Source organism: Aquarana catesbeiana, linkage group LG07, assembly GCF_042186555.1.
Source record: "Aquarana catesbeiana isolate 2022-GZ linkage group LG07, ASM4218655v1, whole genome shotgun sequence".
In the NCBI taxonomy this organism is placed as follows: domain Eukaryota; kingdom Metazoa; phylum Chordata; class Amphibia; order Anura; family Ranidae; genus Aquarana; species Aquarana catesbeiana.
Genome location: NC_133330.1, coordinates 280,068,397 through 280,082,078, shown reverse-complemented (window position 1 = coordinate 280,082,078; position 13,682 = coordinate 280,068,397).

The following is a 13,682-nucleotide window of genomic DNA, read 5'->3' as shown; positions in this document are numbered from 1 at the left end:
GTATTCTATTCTATTCTATTCTATTCTGTTCTTTTATTTTCTATTTTGTTCTGTTTTACTATATTATATTATATTCTTTTATTTTCTATTCTATTCTATTTTTCTCTAATTTATTCCTTTATTTTCTATTCTATTTTATTCTCTTTGGAAATTGGAAAACTATTTTAAATTGCCTAACTGCCTAACTGACTTCATACTAGATTCCATAGATTCTGGTAATTTTCCATCCAACTACTGGTGATGGCCCACGTGGTGAATATAGAAGCTTTCTGACACGCCTCATTACACAGCGGGGGATTCCACTTTTGATCAGGACTGTTGTTTTCATCTATGCACATTTTAAATAGACATAATTTATATATTTTTTTTTTCACATAAGTTTTCACTCTATTAATGTGGTTTACAGTGCCTCCGGAACATTTTCACAGCACTTGACTTTTTCCACATTTTGTTATGTTACAACATTATTCGAAATGGATCAAATTCATAATTTTCCTCAAAATTCTACAAACAATACCTCGTAAAGACGTTTGAAATCTTTGCAAATCTTAGCAAAGAAAAAAAATGAAAAAATCCCTAGTACATAAGTATTCACAGCCTTTGCCATGACACTCGAAATTGAGCTCCGGTGCATCCTGTTTCCACTGATCATCCTTGAGATGTTTCTACAACTTGATTGGAGTCCACCTGTGGTAAACTCAGTTGATTGGACATGATTTGAAAAGGCACACACCTGTCTATATAAGGTCCCACAGTTAACAGTGCATGTCTGAGTACAAACCAAACCATGAAGTCCAAGGAATTGTCTGTAGACCTCCGAGACAGGATTGCATCAAGGCATAGATCTGGGGAAAGGTTCAGAAAAATTTCTGCAGCATTGAAGGTCCCAATGAGCAAAGTGGCCTGAAAGAAGTTTTGAATCACCAGGACTCTTCCTAGAGGAGGCCGCCTGACCAAACTGAGTGATTGGGGGAGAAGGGCCTTAGTCAGGGAGGTGTCCAAGAACTCGATGGTCACTCTGACAGAGCTCCAGCATTTCTCTGTGGAGAGAGGAGAACCTCCTAGAAGAACAACCATCTCTGCAGCACTCCACCAATCAGGCCTGTATGATAGAGTGGCCAGACGGAAGCCACTCCTCAGTAAAAGACACATGACAGGAGTGGCTATGGGACAACTCTGTGAATGTCCTTGAGTGGCCCAGCCAGAGCCCAGACTTGAACCCGATTGAACATCTCTGGAGAGATCTGAAAATGGCTGTGCACCGATGCTCCCCATCCAACCTAATGGAACTTGAGAGGTCCTGCAAAGAAGAATGGGAGAAACTGCCCAAAAATAGGTGTGCCAAGCTTGTAGCATCATACTCAAAAAGACTTGAGGCTGTAATTGGTGCTAAAGGTGCTTCAACAAAGTGAGCAAAGGCTGTGAATATTTATGTACATGGGATTTTTTTTGTTTTTTATTTTAATAAACTTGCAACTATTTCAAACAACCTTCTTTCACGTTGTCATTATGGAGTATTGTTTGAAGAATTTTGAGGAAAATAATTAATTTAATCCGTTTTGGAATAAGGCTGTAACATTCCAAAATGTAGAAAAAGTGAAGTGCTGTGAATACTTTCCGGATGAACTGTATATTAATATTAGCACAGCAGAATTTATTTATTTATTTATTTTGTACAACTATACAAGACTCAGGTTAAGACTGGAAGTTTAGCTTATCGAAAAACAAAATAATGGGCAAAGCCTCTTGAGTGCACAGCATTACTGCCACGATGAAAACAGTGGTGAAGGAACAATAAGATTTAAGATTGATTTCTATATAGTGCTATAGTGGATACAGTGCATCCCCATGTCCAGTTTCAATGATAAGAATAACAGAATTTTATTAGTTCAGCGGTCATAAACGTTGTAATAAATATTATATGATGTTTATAATATTATAAATGTTTTCACACGATTCACATAACTTTCACTAAGGTTTCCAACATTTTTCTAATTCAATTAAATTAGAAACATGTGAATCTTGGGGAAGGTTGTGTGAAAACACTTATAAATGGACCCAAAATGATTCTTTTCTTAATTACAGGGCCCAAGCGAACTTTCAGGTTAAATTGGCTATATACATTCCATCAAATATATTCCATCGTACAAAAGGTGTGTAAAGTCTTTCAATTGTGTTTCTTTAGAAAGCTTTCCCCTGTTGAGTAGAAAAATTAGTTCCTTGTCAGCATACTGTAGAGAAGGGCCCTTGCTCTTTGTGTGAAAGCAGCAACCTCTATGCAGGGTTCTTAACCCCTTAACGCTGACATTTATGAAGCTGCTCAGTAGGTGGACTTTCTATGCCGAGTGGCTGAATATATGCAGCTCAGTTAAAACAACTTACCATGCTGAGAGTGTGCTCCCTGCACGCTCCCAGCATGGTAGCAGGTGGGTTCCAGAAAGCTCCCAATGCATACTTGCAATCGGAGCTTTCCGATCATGTGACTGCTGTGATAGCCAATCACAGCAGTCACATGACCCAAATGCCCACCTCCACCTCCCCGCTTTTAGAACATTTAAAGTGCCGAGAGGTGGTCAGCACTAAGAGGTTAACATGGGCCAATGTAGGAGGCTGTTGTAGAGTTGATGGTGCACCCAGTGCTGCTTGAGCAGGTGACAGCAAGGATAGTAATGCAGCAATCCGCTGATCGCTCACTCACTTCCTGGCTAGCTGGCAGAAGTATTCACCACTCACAATTGCTGGTTATCGTTAATGCTAGGGTAACCTGGCAGAGGACTGACTTGTCCTCTGCACTGGGCCTCAGGCAGCCATCTTGGGGGAGACTGTGTTTGACTGGACACAGCATTCCAAAGATTTAAGTGACCATTTTAGACATAGAGATGCTATATATAGCTTCTGGTGGATCTTGGTGGCTCACCCACAGTGTGGGAAGTGAATAGAGAGGGGCAGACCCCAACTGGTTAGAGAACACTAGACTAAGCCTAGACACCCACTGGTTAAAGAAAGATAGACCAAGCTTAGGGAAAGGTTCCTGAACAGAAGGGATGAGGGAATATCCTGTACATGCTCAAAAGAATACCTGGTGTTAGGGGAGAGACCCTTGAGCACAACCTGCTATATGATTGGCACATTCTGTGCACTGTACTTCTAACACAGTACCCTGTCTTGAAGGTGTTAGCCTCAGGGGTACCGGCCTGAATAAGCAATCCTCAAGCACACTTCCATATGCAAGTTCTTTTATTACTGTATGGGATTCTGACAGACGTACCTTACTGTACATAGTGCACTTTGAGAAAGCAAACACATTGTTGCAACTACTGACTATTTTTTACATGAACAAGAAAATCAAAAGAAGAAGATGTCTCCCTGTAGCTGTGGCCCAGACTCACTGCTCACAGGGGAAGGAAACTCACATGGAGACTGGTTGATTCATCAAGGTATATTAATGTATAGATGTGGACAGAGAACAGCGAACTCTGCAGACATGGCCACACCTGGCCAGAACATTTACAATAATCCAGACAGAGATTACATTGCACAATGGAAACACCCGACAGCATCCAGCAAGGGAGGTAGATAGAAGGCAGATCAAAATCCGGGCCAGGCACAGGAAGACTTTTGATGGTACAAAGCGTAAGTTCCTGCTCTGTCCCTATTCCACGGAACCTGACCCTATGCTACTCCGACTGTCCCTATCCAGCAGCAGATCTGTTCCTAACCTATCCACTACACTGAATGCGTGTCAACCTAAAGGGGACATAGCTTTTTATAAGCACTACCCACCTTAAAGATTACCGCAAGGTCAACCAGGGCAGCAGCATCCAACTGGACAGCTACTTCCCTGAAGAGACCTACAGAGGCCTCAGTGGGACTGGGTTACCCCTTGTCCTCTGCCCTCTCTGCACGACAGCTGCCGAATAGCGCCACCCTTGCAGGGAGGTTGCACTGCACCTGCCTACATCCCCAATTCACCTTCCACATCCTCACCATTATCACACCCTTCTAAGTCCCATAGCCCTGCAATCTGCAAAGCTCACATTTCCTGTGGCGTGAAGAGCTCTAGCTGTGACTCAACAGAGGATATGTTTGAGGAAGTCAATCGTAGGTAGGAATCCCCTGTGAAGAACCTCAGAAGCATCTTAGATTAATTTCAAAAGCATACTGAATGCACTTGAAAGCATGCTACATTTCCCCATCTACACTTAGGTCCTGTTTAAACATGCTGCTGTCACTATAGCAACTCTGAAAAGTGATTAGTAGTTGATTGCTTCTCAGAGGCATTTGATAGGCAGCAAGGAGGCAAAATGTTGCCTCCACCTATTTTAATCCCATAAATACCACACCAACACACCGCAACCGTAGGTACAAAGGCATTGGAAATGGCTATGGTGTGGCCCTAATCACTTGAATGGGTCACATTCCTCAAGGAGTACTGCCCACCAAATACAACATAGGGAATTGTTTTTTGCTATGGCTATGGCATGTGTGCACCCCTGCCCATTGTCTTTGCAGCTTAAGGGGGGACCACATGTTTTAACTGGCCTCCCTTGCAAATGCAAATGTAAATGAGCCCTTACCCAGCCCCCACTTGAATGCAGAGTTTTTCTTGCTAAGGCATGTTGATAACGTCATTAGCCCCATAATGGGTGTATAGCTTACAGATTTTAAGCATTGGTGATGTGTAACATTAGAGGTCAAAGCCAAAAGAGCTTTAGTGGTGATTAGAATTTAAGAACACATACCCAAGGTGCTAGGACTATGACAGCAAAGGACTGCTCAACTGGAAGACCTTCTGATAAACAGCAAGTATAAGATATTTTAGACACCTTTCTGCCATGTCCAGACAATATTTCAAAACAAATTTAATCTATGCATAGTTACACGGTCACCTGAGTAATTGTTAAACTCATGTATTTTATTTGAGGCTGACCATGTTTCTTAAAGGAGCTAATGAAAAAAAAATGACTTATTTAAATATAACTCAAAGTCTCCACCACTACGTTTTAGAATGACTTTTCCTACTAAATACATAGCAAATAGCAATATAATTGGCAGAAAATGGCCTACGCAGGTCATTGCCAAGGTCAATTATAATTAAATATTGGCCTGTACCATATAGAAATGGTAAAAGCATTTAAGTGGTGTTTAAGCAAAATATCAAAACACTCAGGAGTCTGCTAAGGGTTATCATTATAGCGATAGAAATGCTTTTCACTCATTAGTCCCCCTTGTTTGCACAGCTTACACAGCTCTCCATATTTGTCAATCAATGGATTCATATCTTTCTAACTTGACTGCTGGTAATGATATAAAGTAGCATACAGTAATTAGAAAGAAGAGAAAGAGAAGGTTGCTGCATATATACAAAGTGAGGCATTGGTCAACCAACAGGGCGAGTGCTGGATACAGCTGCTGTGAGCTGATCAGCTTACATGCAGCCTGTTCATTTTGACTTTGTCTCTTCTTCAATGCATGGAGGAGGTAATTTATAATTAAATATTGATTGTTTAATACAGAAACAGTAAAATAATTTAAATGGCAAGCAAAATACCAAAACATTCAGGAGTTTCTCTGTGATACATCATTTGTTGAACCAAGGCTCCTACTCCATTTCTGACATTTACAAACCTTTAAATGTTAAATTTACATCCTCCTTCCATTCCTCCTCAGCTGCAAACTGGGGCAAAGACATCCCCTTCGACACAATCACTGATAAGCTGCTCCAAGGATAGGCCAAAATCCTTCACCTAATTCCGAATGAATCCTGGAGGGAGACACAACTGAAATTAATACACTGTCCTTTCATTCCTTTCCTCCCTGAGAAATCCAACCCTCAATCTGCTTTAAGCCTGCTATGCTCCCAGCCAAGGCCCTCTCTCGCACATTGCCTACGATCGTGTCTCCACATATCGCTTTTCTGGGACCCAATGATCACCTTTATTTATGGAGTCACTCTCATTCAACTTTCAAAAGATCCCTTTCTCCTTGTATTTGGTCACTGGACCTCCTCCCCTGGCCTCCCTACTACATTGCATGAGAGTCTTCACCACCTACCTTGGACCCTCATATGCATTTTGGTGGCCCACAGAGCCATACTGAAAAAGGGACCTCCCCAGTTTATAGAACTATTTCTCTTGTGAAACGGGAACTAACATTATTGCCATACTGAGAAAAACTTGCCACGGACTTCAATAAAGCTTCTTCCAATCACAGCTTTAATCAGAGATGGCAAGCATTCATGTCGACAACTTTATCATCGGAGGATTCAAATTCTCTCATGAACTCCTTCAACTACTTTCAAGGACTTCAACAACTCTACTAGGATAACAATGACATCTCTCAATGGGATCCCCTCTATGGACCTACCACTAGCATCATCATCTCATGATTGCTCATTAATGCAACTATTCTCTACTTTTCCTTATTTTATTTCTGTTCTCTACTGATGCCGGACTTTGGGATGGTAATAGCCACATGCTACAACCCTACACGTTTACATTTGCTTCCATTTACTGAGTGTTAGGTGAGCAGATTCCCCTACTCCCCCACCTGCCCCCACACTCCTTAACATGATCTATCCAGGTCTCCTTTTATTTCTTCATTAGTGCCTATGGAAAATTCCTCTCTGTCTGGTTATCCATCTAAAGATATATATTATTTACATTCTATTCTTTAAAAAATGTAAGCTCTTTTGTGACAGTGATTCTGTTTGAATTCTCTTTGGTACTTTGCAAAACTTCCAATAAATTTCTTTGAAGAAAAAAAATTCAGGAGTTTGCTAAGGGTTATAATTATAGCAACAGAAATGCTTTTCAATCACTTTAACTTTGTCTCCTCAATGCATTACTTTGCAATAAAAACAACCAGAAAACACTCTTTACCAAATTTTCTATAGTAAACTAAAAATTGGTTAACTGCACCTTACACATAGTTATGACACATTACGCTAGCGTATATAAAACTGATCTCCAGACAAACAGCTATGGATTAAAAACATATAAGGGAGCTGTTTTTCCTGCCAAAAGATTTGTATTTCTGTTCTAAGGTTTACACAGTTTTATCACACAACACAACCCTGTCCAGCAGGTTAGGAAACCTAATTTTTCGCTGCTGTTGTTATGTAACATTTGCAAGTCTTGTCTGACACTTGTAGTATTTAGATTTCAGTCGGTTAGGAGTATTGTTATTCCAGCAGCTAAACCTGGGAGGCGCAGGAGTAACAGAACAGCAGTAATTAAGACGGATCAAACAAAGAGTGGTGTTTGATATTGTGTAATATATGGGGGATTGAAATTAATGATTGTTGTAATAAAGTTAATGGCCCCTAGGATAGATGATACCCTATGTAGAAAGAAGATAGCTAGGTCTACTGATGGGCCTGCATGGGCTAGGTTCCCCGTCAAGGGGGGGAGTAAACAGTTCAGTCTGTACCAACCCCAGCCTCAACCATAGAAGATGCAAGGAGATTGTTCATTCAGGGAAGGCTATATTAGGGGCTTCAATCATTAGGGGGAGCAGTCAGTTCATGACTATGAAGAAAATCATTACAAATGCGTGAGCAGTTACAATGACGTTGTAGATTTGGTAGTTGCCAAGGAGCTTCATTCTGCTCGAATAAGCAGGCTTAGGGCTGTTCCAACTATTCCTGCCCAGATGCCAAAGATTAAGTATAGGATTCCAATGTCTTTATGTTAGTAGAGAAGAATCAGTGGGTGAATATCACAGGTAAAGTGGTGGATTGTACCTCAGAGGATAGAGATTCAAGCCCTCTCTTTAGCAGGCCCTGGGGTGTTAACACGTGTGGTTGCAAACCTCGCGATGCAGAATAATACCTGCTGGGGCTTCTCCTGTTTTTTAAGTGGGAGAAGTAGAATAAAGCTTGCTGGATAGCGTGTTTAGCTGTTAACTAAAATAATACGGGATCAAGGCCCATCATTCTAGAAGGTTTTATCTTAATTTAAAGGGCCTGAGTTGCATTCAGGAGATGTAGGTTAGTATCCTGCAAGTCCTACAGAAACTGAAGGGATTTAACCTCTGCTTCAGGCTTTGAAGGCCTTTGGTCTGTGCTAGCCTGTTTCTATATAAGGAGGGTTTGGGTAAGAGGGAGGAGAACAAGAGCAAGGGTGTTAGTGATGGCAGTAGTTGAGTGTGATTTTGTGGTGATATGTTAGGTGGATAGTGAATTAGAGGTGTTTGGAGAAAGGGTTAGGGCAACAATGTGCATTAGTTGGAGGTAGAAAAAGAGAGCTAGTAGAGAGGTGAGTATAATTAATGCGGCAAGTAGAGTTGCATTTTGCTTTATTAGTTCAAGGGTAATTAAGAGTTTTGGGGCAAAACCTGTGTGGGGTGGGAGGCCTGCTAGGGAGAGTAAAATAAGTATTGTGTTTGCAGATAAGTCAGGGGTCTTAGGCTATAAGGTCGAGATTTCTGATATTTTTGTGGTAAAAATTGTGATTAGGGATATAAATATGGCAGCTGTTAAAATAATATATAGCAGAAAGGTAAAAAGGGCACATTTTAAGAAAATGACTATTCACCAGAGGTGGCTAATTTAAGAAAAGGCTATGATTTCGAAGTTAGCTTTGGTCAATTCCGCCTCATCCTCCAATTAGAATATAGAGGTGAGGCGTAGAGCAATTGTTACGTTTATTAATGAGGTGAGAAGTTTGAAGGAGTAGGGTCATTGGGGCAATTTTTCGTCAGGTTGATAGAATGAGGCCTGTGGGAAGTGAAATATCTTGAAGGACTTCAGGCATTCAGAAGTGTAATGGGGCTAAGCCAAGTTTTATTATGAGGGCAAGGAGAGGGCCTTTATTGGTAAGTGAGTGAGGGAATTATTGTTTCATTCTCCAGTTTGTCATGCGTTGATGAGGCTTCTGAATAAATTTAAAGCAGAAGCTGCAGCTTGAGTCAGGAAATATTTTGTGGCAGCTTCAATGCTTTGTGGGTGTGACGTTTTTGTTATAATAGGGAGGGTATTCTTTCTAGGCCGACTCAGAAGAGGAGTCAGTGGTAGCTGGATAGGGTAATAGTAGTTCCGATATTGAGGCTAAGCAGAAAAATTGTTAGGGCCATGGGGTTAATTAGTAAAGGAAGGATTTTAACCAACATTGTTGGGGTATAGGCCCAAAAGCTTATTTAGCTGACTTTACTAAGGAGCATAAGTGTGTGCAGCCTATTGAATTAGGGTGTGCACCCCAAATGTATTAAAACATGGACGGTGTTAGAAGGACAGTAGATGGTGTCAGTAGAGCCGTGGACTTGTCAGCAGGGCAGAGATTGGTGTCAGTAGGGCAGTGGACGATGTCAGTAGTTTTTTATTGTTATTATTTTATTTTGTTTATTATTTTTTACAATTTTTTTTAGGAGCTTTGGTGAGGCGGGAGCTTTGGTGAAATATCAGCAGGGGGAATCTTCGCCACACAGGGTTATTAGGGTGTGCCCAGGCATACCTGGCACACCCCCTGCGCACACCTATGCTAAGGAGTAGTATAAAGGAAGTACAGAGGGCTTTGATCTCTTGGGTGTAGGTTCAATTCCTATCTCTTTAGAGGAAGTGAGGGGGTTTGAACCCCTATAAGCCTCCCTATCAAAAAGGTCCTTAGCTTTCAGGCACCCCTCCAGGGTAGTGGTGGAGTGAAGAGGAGGGAGAAATAGAAATGTAAAAGATAATCAGTGAAAGTGTTAAGGGGAGAAAGTATTTTCATACAAGGTGCATGAATTGGTCATAGCGGAATCGTATTCATAGGAAACAGAGGTATAGGCTAGAGGCCTTAGTCATAGGTAAGGTTGTAGAGAGGGTTAATAACGATATGTGGGAACCAAGAAAGATAATAGCCGAAAGGGTATTTATTATTCAAATATTAGCATATTCTGCAAGGAAAAACAAGGCGAAAGGTCCTCCTGCATATTCGACAATGAAGTCTGGGACTAGTTCTTATTCACCTCTTGTGAGGTCGAAATGGGATCGGTTCATTTTGGCTAGTGTGGTGACAAATTATATGAAAGTTGAGGGTCAGGGGCGCATGCACGGCAGCTCACAAGATGGCCTCAGGCTTCTAGAGCTCTGCTCCACCACGGTCCCACAATAGTCGCCGAAGCTTGCAGAGTGGTCCCGCCAGCCTGTCACGGGTCAATCAAGCAGGGGAGACACTCAGGAATCCTCTGATGTCGTCCGCACAAGCCAGGAGGAATCTCAGCAGCCAGATGTCTGCGACGGCCGTTCCCCTCAGTTATGCAAAGATGGCAGTGGCCCCACGAGGCACTCACAGCACGAAGGCCTCAGAGGAATCCATTGCGGATCAGGACCTGCTAGCCCCACATTCTCCAGGTACCTCCTCCCCACCCCAGGCCATGACTGCTTCTCCTGCCTCGACGGAGTCCCTGCTGGGCAGCATGAACGCTGGTCTCCCCTCCACCCCATGCTAGACCCTCATACAGGCATGCTTTTGTCAGTAAGTGAAGCTAATGATGCTACCCCCATTCCTAATGACTTCCCCTCAATGATGGCAGCGTTTTCTCAATTACTCTCTAAAAGCCTGGCATTAAATGCACCCCAAATTACTTCATCCATCCATGCTGACCTGCAGAGAATAGGGATGCAGCACTATAGAAAAGAGAGCTGATCAGTCAGTGGCACAGATTAATCAGAACTCAGCCAGGATTCAAGATGTTCAGGATCAGTTGGAAGCTGCATTTGCAAAGATCGACGACCTTGAGAACAGATCGAGACGCTATAACTTTAGAATCAGGGGGCTCCCCGAGTCTGAGAAGGATGTACATGCAGCTGTAAAATCTTTCATCAAGGGCCTTATCCCAGACATCTCTGATCACCGTATGGAGTTGGATAGAGCCCACAGAGCCCTGCAACCCCCCCCCGTGCAGATGGCCTCCCTAGGGATATCATCGTTAAACCACATTTTTATTCGGTGAAGGAGGAGGTGATGAAAAAGTCCAGGTTTTCAGACGACCTCAAGCTGTTGGACCACAAAATCCAGGTTTTTGCAGACCTATCACCATACACAGTACAGAAGAGACGTGCGCTGAAACCACTCCTGCAAATTCTGATGGAAAAAGAAATCACATATAGGTGGTCTTTCCCTCTCCGTTTGAATTTTTCTTACAGAAACAAGAGCTACGGCTTCTCATCATTTGCCGAAGGTGAACGCCTGTTTCTGCAATTGGGCCTGATCATGCAGGAACCTCCCAGCACCAAGTCCCTCAGGGGAACCACACCGTCCTCTAAGAGACCCCCACCAGCTAGCCCGCTGCAACCCACCTGGCTTCAACAGAACCACAAGCGGTCCAAGGAGAATGTTACGCCATAAATCACAGGCCTCTTACAGGGCCTTACGCCCTAAACTGGGACTTTCTTGTTTCCTCCTCTCTCCGCTTCTGTATGCCTTTTTGGGGCTTCCTTACAACACCCCCCACTAGTTGGCTCCTTTTAGGAACTACTTCCTCACCAGGTTTGACTCGGATGGGGAAAATTCTCAACCTTTACTGGTCTGAATGTCAACTAAGCACGGAGGCTCCGAACATTGCCATGGGGGAGGGGGAGGGGTAGTTTTTACCTACTGGCTCTTCAGAGAACTCCAACGATCAGTTACCTAGTTTATACGGTAATACACTATCTTTACATGCCTTAGTCCTTATGGTCAGGCTTTGAGTTCTCATCACTTGTGGGAGTCCTAGCAGGGTTTAAACTGTTTAAAGTTTTTTCAGGTTTTTACTTTTGAATACCCCTCTACGAGGTCGGTGAAGGTCGCTTCGCAGGTGGCGTAGAGGGACAGACCCACAAGCCTCCGGGGGGTCTTCTCCAGCTTCGTTTCCAAGGCCTCTGAACTCCCTCCGGATGGTGCCTGTCGGCTCCCTTAGGCCCCTAGCCTCATTGGCTGGGGCACTGGGCGCTAATTGGGCACGGTTTGAGGCAATTGGTGATTTAAAAGGTTTAAGGTGGATAATTTTGCTTGGGACGTTCTGCATGTTAATTATCATGGGCTCTAGGACAGCCTTTAGTTAAAGTTTTTTTTTTTCGGTGTCGGGGCTGTGGTGGACCCAGTACGCCTCCAGTGGAAACCAGGAACACAGCTGGTTCTCTTGGTTTCTTTCCCGGATATCCCCTAGTTGGTGTTTTCCGGTCCTCTCAGGATTAGGAGTTAGAAATGGCTAGTTCACTTCACCCCGGGGGTGGGAAGGGGTCTGGGGAACCCCAGGTATATTGTTTCCACAGGCTATATTTGACTGACAATCCTTTATTTAAGGTCTCTGTAATGTCTTTGTCTCTCTTCTTTTCTTTTTTCATTCCTTTCTTCTATCCCTTTGTCTATGCTCATCTGAGTGTTCCCAGGTTCCGGGTGCATTTGTGGTCTCCCTCCTCAGGTCCAAATCATTCAGCTCAATTGTCCATCGGGCTGCTCAACTTGATCTCCTCGTTCAGCAGATGTAAGATACAGTTTCCACTTATAGGTCTACTCCCTCTGATCCATGGCTAATTCACACTGCCCCCCCACCCTCAAAATCATATCCCACAATGCTCAGGGTCTCAATTCACCCCTAAAACGTAGGAAACTATTTCAATTGTACCATTCCATGAATGCAGACATTCTCTTCATTCCGGAGACCCACTTTCCATCTTCATATAAGCCCACTTTCCTACACCAACGCTTCCCCCAATTTTTTCTGGCATCCGCAGCTAACAAAACTAAAGGGGTGGCCATCTGCTTTGCCAAACACATTAATCTATCACAATCGGAGGTTATAATTGACCCGCTGGGTCGGCATGTACTGGTGTCTGGCCACATAGATGGGGTACTCTATACCTTTGTCTCATACTACTCCCCTAACAAGGGGCAGAAAACATTTTTTGGTTCCCTAATACGCAAATTACAACTTCACATTTTAATGCGCCCCTCCTCGATCCCCCTAATTAGGAGGTCCAGGATAGTTGATACTCCCTTGTCCGACCACTCGATGGTGACTCTGACCACACAGAGGTCTGCGGGTTCCAGCGGTCCCCCTCGCTGGTGCCTGCAGGAATCCTTACTGAGTGACCCAGTACAATGTTCCTTACTGGAAGAGGCCATCAAGAAATACTTTTAAATAAACATGACGAATGATGTCTCACCGGTAACTGTTTGGGCAGCTCATAAGACCGTAATTAGGGTGAAATTGATCCAACTGTCGTCTAAACTTAAAGCGGAACATAAAGCAGACACAATTAGATTAACGGAGGACTTCCATAATTCTGCGAAGGCACATAAACAACACCCCACACCCAAATCCTTAGCAACTTTAGATAAAGCCAGGGCCCTCCTTAATCTAAACTTGACTACAGCTGCGGAAAGACATCTCAGGTGGACAGGGCAAATATTTACTCCCAAAAGGACAGGATAGGTTCAAAACTGGCAGTCAAACTGAGCCCCAAACCCCGCTCCTTGGCATTCCTGAAAATTAGGCTACCCTCAGGGGACCTGACCCAGAACCCAGACAAGATCATGGCAGCTTTCCATCAATTTTATTCTGACCTTTACAAACCGAACCTCACATCCTCCTGTCTGACTCAGAATACCTTCCTAGACTCCCTTACATTACCTACTCTGTCGTCTGAACACAGGGACCTCCTGGAGGACCCCTTCACCCAATCGGAGGTCAAGATGGCTTCTCAAATGGGTACTATAAAA